Below are 5,503 nucleotides of genomic sequence, written 5' to 3'. Positions count from 1 at the left end.
CGTTCAGGAATCACGGCAGTCGTAGCTATTTCAGGAACAACCGGAGAAATAGCATATGAAACATATGATCCATTTTCTATATAGTGTGGAATTTCAGGATCCACACCTTCTAGAAAGAGGGACATCCGATTTTTCCAAAGACTAAAGTTGTCTTGGATAAAACGGGGTGGTTTGGCAAGAGAGCCATTATGTTGAAAGTGTGTGTTTGTGTTTTGTGAAGCCATTTGAAAGCTGTAAGATTATCTATTGAAAAAGATAATATAATGCAGAAAAACAACTAAACAACAAGAATAGAGAATACATTGTTCTGATACCACTTGTTGGTTCCGTTAGGGTCTACAAGATGTGTATAACAGTTTGTACAAGTGGGGGGGATGAATATAAACACAGTAAAATTTTCAAATTTAAAATATATATTGATAAAAAAAGATCAATACAGATTTTACAAGATTGTTTGCGAAAAGATAAGGTAAAAATAACCTATCTAAAAAATCTAAGCTACACACTAGTTCTTAGCAAATAGAGAAAAGATTTGCTGTAAAAGACTTAGAAGGAAATAAGTTCTTTCTGGGTAAGAACTATTACAATAGTAAAAAGGGATTCTAACTTGCTTTTGAAGATAAGCGTATTGTGTTCTTAGATGTGTGTTCTTTTACTTATGAACGTAAGTTAGGGTTCAAGAGTAAGTATTGAGTATCTCTGCATAGATATAGAACACATCTATTTATACCCATTGCATTAAATGCAATGGAGTAGGGTTTGAACACGTGTCAAGCCTTTAGAGAAAGACTAGTCCTTTGCTACAGTGAATAGTACAAAAGCCTATTCATGAGGAGACATCTTTTCATAAAGTTGGTGGGTAGTAGAATCAACTAATCGGCTCCGTACCGTACTATACTTTAGAAAGGGTATGTGTTTATCCTTTGTGTGTATAAGGACAAGACAAAAACAATCATGCTAAAAAAGCTTATTTTGATCGTTGAATGCTAGAATAACCTGAAGGTCTCTTCAGCATTTGCTGAGACTTGGGCAGTCTTCACACATGTGTAGACCAGGTTGTAATCACTGAATACCACTTCAAATCACATACTCACCATCTCTAATCTTCAGTTTCAGTCTTCGACTTTCGCTGAAGGTTCTTTGGTGTGAGTTTTGTCTTCTTGAAGTATCGCTGTCGCTGATGGATTTACATTACATGTTCTCAATGATCACTAAACAAACTCAGTGATGATCGCTGAAACTGAAAGACAGAAACATAAATATTTCGTATAAGGTAAAAGGGATTATCATCAAATCATTGAGAGAGAGGATCAACACACCCAACGAGGGATAGTCAGCGAATACTATCTCCCCGAAGGCAACGAGTACGTCAGCATACGTATTTCCAGTCCCAATATCGTCGCTAGTTCTTGCCCCAATGTGGAACGTCCTGTTCACATTGGTGAACCGCGCCCTCACTAGCAAGATTGGGAGCCTAGACATGTGCTCGATGAACATTCTCTAGATAGTCTACGGGATCTTCTTAGATCTCCCACTCGACTACTTATTCATCCAATACATGGAGTTCAAGACGGTCGTGGCAAAGAAGACCCTTGACGTCTCCAAGGGAAAGGACTTGACAACTGTGCTCTTTCCCTATTTTCTAGACCTTCTCCTAAGGCCTAGTCTCGAAGAGAAGAATGTTGATGTCTCTACCTTTCCTATGCACAAGGTATACGTGCTCTCTACCTATAGGCCAACTCTACACAAAGATGGCTACCCAGCAGAGCGACCCATCCCAACAAAGCTGGTCACCTACATGAAGACGAGGGAGGTGCAGAGAGCTTACAGACGTGTATGCTAGGCACTAGAACTAGTTCCTCAAACCCCGAAATGAATAGGCGCACCCAAGAGGGAAGGGAAGCAAAAAGACCAGTTGATGAGAGGGAGGGGCATGTAGGAAAAGCCCAGAAAAAGAACGAGAGGGAACAGGAACAGAGAGAGAGGGAGAGAGAGTTAAAGAGGAAGAGGAAGGAAGAAAATAAAAAGGAAGAAGAGGCGACCAAGAAAGCCAAGGATGCCCAAATACAGAGGGAAAAGGCAAAAAGAGAGAAAAGAGAGAGAGAAGAGAGGGAGAAGAAGAAAATAGATGAGAGAGCAAAAAGGGAAGAGGAAGAGAAGAAGAAGAAGAAGAGAGAGAGAGAGAGAGAGAGAGAGAGAGAGGTGTCTTTACGACAACAAACAGAACATTCATCAAGTTCTGACGCAGAGAGCTCGGAAAGAGAGGAGGATGAGAGTGAGGAAGAGATCTCGCCCGAGGAGAGCTCTGAAGGTAACGATGGAGAGGATGGAGGCGCTACTCTGGCTCAAGAAGAGCCAGGGCAGGCTAGGATACGAAGTAGGCACACTTATATTCATAACACAACTCCCAGTGCAAGCACACAACCTGATCCAGTTGGTCGAGCAACAAGGATCATTGAAATAGAGGTGTACACCTCAAACCCTCACCTTCCCACCCAACTAGAGGTCGCATCTGCCTCTGTCCATCTAAGCCAAAGAGAATCCACATCCCATGATTCATCCTCTCAAAAGGATGAATCCTTTGAAAAGATAAGTGGCATGTCTCCCCATGCCACGCCACTCTCCTCTGCAGAGGAATTTGTTTTCTCTGCACTAGTCTCTTCCCTACGTTGTTCAGAGTAGGGGTTAGGTGCACATGGCTTGGAGACTCTCAATAAGTCTCTAAGTTCACTCAGCGAAGGCTCTTCATTTGACTCTGAATCTGGTGAGGATGTTCCTCTTGATAGAACAACTATAGTGCCTTCTGTTGGTGATTATAGTAAAAAAGAACATATAAAAGTATCTAAAAATGCAGCGAAAATAATCACCAAAACCGGATCAACGTATTGCCAAAAGATTAAATGATAAAACAAATAACGATATACCTTTGTAGCGTGATTTGTAGATGAAAGACCGTGTTCACTTGCAAGGCTTTGAAACCAAGTATTATAGAGAGAATATCTCTAGAGTAGTCCACAGTACACGTCCTCGATCACCACCAGATGCTAGTTCTCTAAGAAGATGAAAAACCGAAAAACCCTAGGAAACCCTAGGGTGCGCGCCGTATTTAGAGAGAGAGAGAGGAGGAGGAAGAGGAGTTATTTTTAATTAGGTTAATAACTATATTTATATAGGATTAACCCTAATGCTTCCTTGGGCTTTTCCTTCTAACTCTTCATGGGCTTAGGATTTAATTAATTATAATGGGCTTGCGATTAACTTACTCCAATCCCAAATTATTAAGTCATACTTAATGATTAGGTCCATGTAAATACCTCACGTTACTAACATAATATATATAATGTAAATACAATAAATACATTATATTAAATGATGTCTCAGTGTATATGTGTGTAACCCTATAGGCTCACGTGTGTCTAGCCATATAATTATTTATTATGACACAAGCATATTCCAACGGCTCCCACTTGCACACGTCATAAAAACTAGTAATTATACAAGCAAAGGTTAGCGTCTAGCAACATGCCAATGCCCCTAGAGACACATGAGGTGAGTTTCTTGAACGTCTCATTTTAAAAGGTTTATTAATCAGTCATCCCTTTGTTGCAGATACCTTATTGAATTTTAGACATGGATCATATGTCATTCTAATCATTCAATGATTTTGTTTCTCGATCTGGGTATTGAAATAGATTACCAAATTAATCAAGCATCATCTCAATTACATTTGGGTATGGCCATACAAACATCTATTCAACTCATCGAGGGGCCCAGTAGTATCTAACTCCATTACTTGTAGAGGAACAAATCCTATTTTGACTGCACGTGTCTATCTTATGCTTCCCATCGTTCCTGAAGATGGTTTTATAACAGCCTTATTCAGGACAACGTTTAACCATATCAAAAAAACGACATTTCACTCAGACAAAAACCTGCTTGCATCTCAAGTCTAAGGATGAGTGACATAACCTTTTGCAAGATTCACTGTTGACGTTGATCCATGTAGTGAATTCTCGTAGGTTGGGTCAGTCCAATGTTCATCACCAATGAACAACATGTGAGTTTGGTGGCATCATCATTAATATTCATTCTCCAATGAATATCACCAATACACTCACATTTGCCTTAACTCGATAATACTCCTGTATTATCAACTGACAATGGACAATTTAGAATATATTAATTATACATGGATTAAGCATGCAAATATAGAACACATTTGATATAAATGAAAACGATCATACCTAGTACATCAATTCATTATAAAATAAAAATTGTTTAATGTTTCAATTATTCAAATACTAAACAGATCTACATGATACTACTAGCTGGTCGAAGCCCAATGTTCCTGGCATGCTCGATGTGTGTGGCATAAGACATTGGCTTCGTAAAAGGGTCAGCTAGGTTGTTATCTGTGTGAACCTTTAGAAGGAAAATTTCACCTGTCTCGATGACTTCTCGAATATAGTGAACCTTCCTGAGAAAGTGTTTACCGCCCTTTTGAACTCCAGGTTCATTGGCTATGATAATGCACCAGAATTATCGCAGTACATATCCATGGGTTTTTCATTACTAGGGACAACACCAAGCCCATAAATGAATTTCCGTATCCGAATAGCCTCCATTGCAGCCTCAGAAGCAGCTATGTATTCAACTTCTATAGAAGACATTGTAGTAGTGCTTTGCTTAGCACTCTTCCAGTCAACAGTGCCTCCGTTCATGATGAAAACGTATCCAGTATGAGATTGATTATCATCTCGATCTATTTCAAAACCAGCATCAGTGTAGCAAGTAACACTAAGCTCTCATTCAGTGTCTCCACCATAAACGAGGAACATATATTTTGTATTTCGAAGATACTTCAATATGTTCTTAACAACAGTCCAGTGACCTTCTCCTAGATTCTGTTGGTATCTACTCGTAAGGTTCTGAGAGAACGCCACATCAGGTCTAGTGCAGCTCACTGCATACATGATGGACCCCACTGCCGAAGCATAAGGGATTCCCTTCATTCGCTTCACCTCAACAGGTGTGGAGGGTCCTTGAGTTTTACTCAAGTTTACATTGTGTTTCATTGGAAGACTTCCTCGTTTGGAAGCATCCATTCTAAACCTTTTTAGAATTTTGTTAATGTATGCACTTTGACTTAGACCAATTAACCGCTTTGATCTATCCCTATAGATCTTGATTCCAAGGATGTATGCCGCTTCCCCTAAATCTTTCATGGGAAAACATTTTCCAAGCCAGGATTTGACATCTTGTAGCATTGGAATCTTGTTCCCTATGAGCAATATGTCATCAACATATAGGATTAGAAAAATGACAATGCTCCCACTAGCTCTCATATATACACATGGCTCATCAGAATTTTGAGTGAAACCATACGTTTTGATTTCCTTATCAAACCTTTTATTCCAACTTCTGGATGCTTGCTTCAATCCATAAATCGATCTTTGAAGCTTGCATACTTTCTTGGGATGTCTCGGATTTACAAAACCCTCGG

Source organism: Cynara cardunculus (genome assembly GCF_001531365.2).
Source record: "Cynara cardunculus var. scolymus isolate 2C chromosome LG 10, CcrdV1, whole genome shotgun sequence".
Lineage (NCBI taxonomy): Eukaryota > Viridiplantae > Streptophyta > Magnoliopsida > Asterales > Asteraceae > Cynara > Cynara cardunculus.
The sequence above is the reverse complement of the archived record's forward strand: the minus strand, read 5'-3'. Positions refer to the sequence as shown.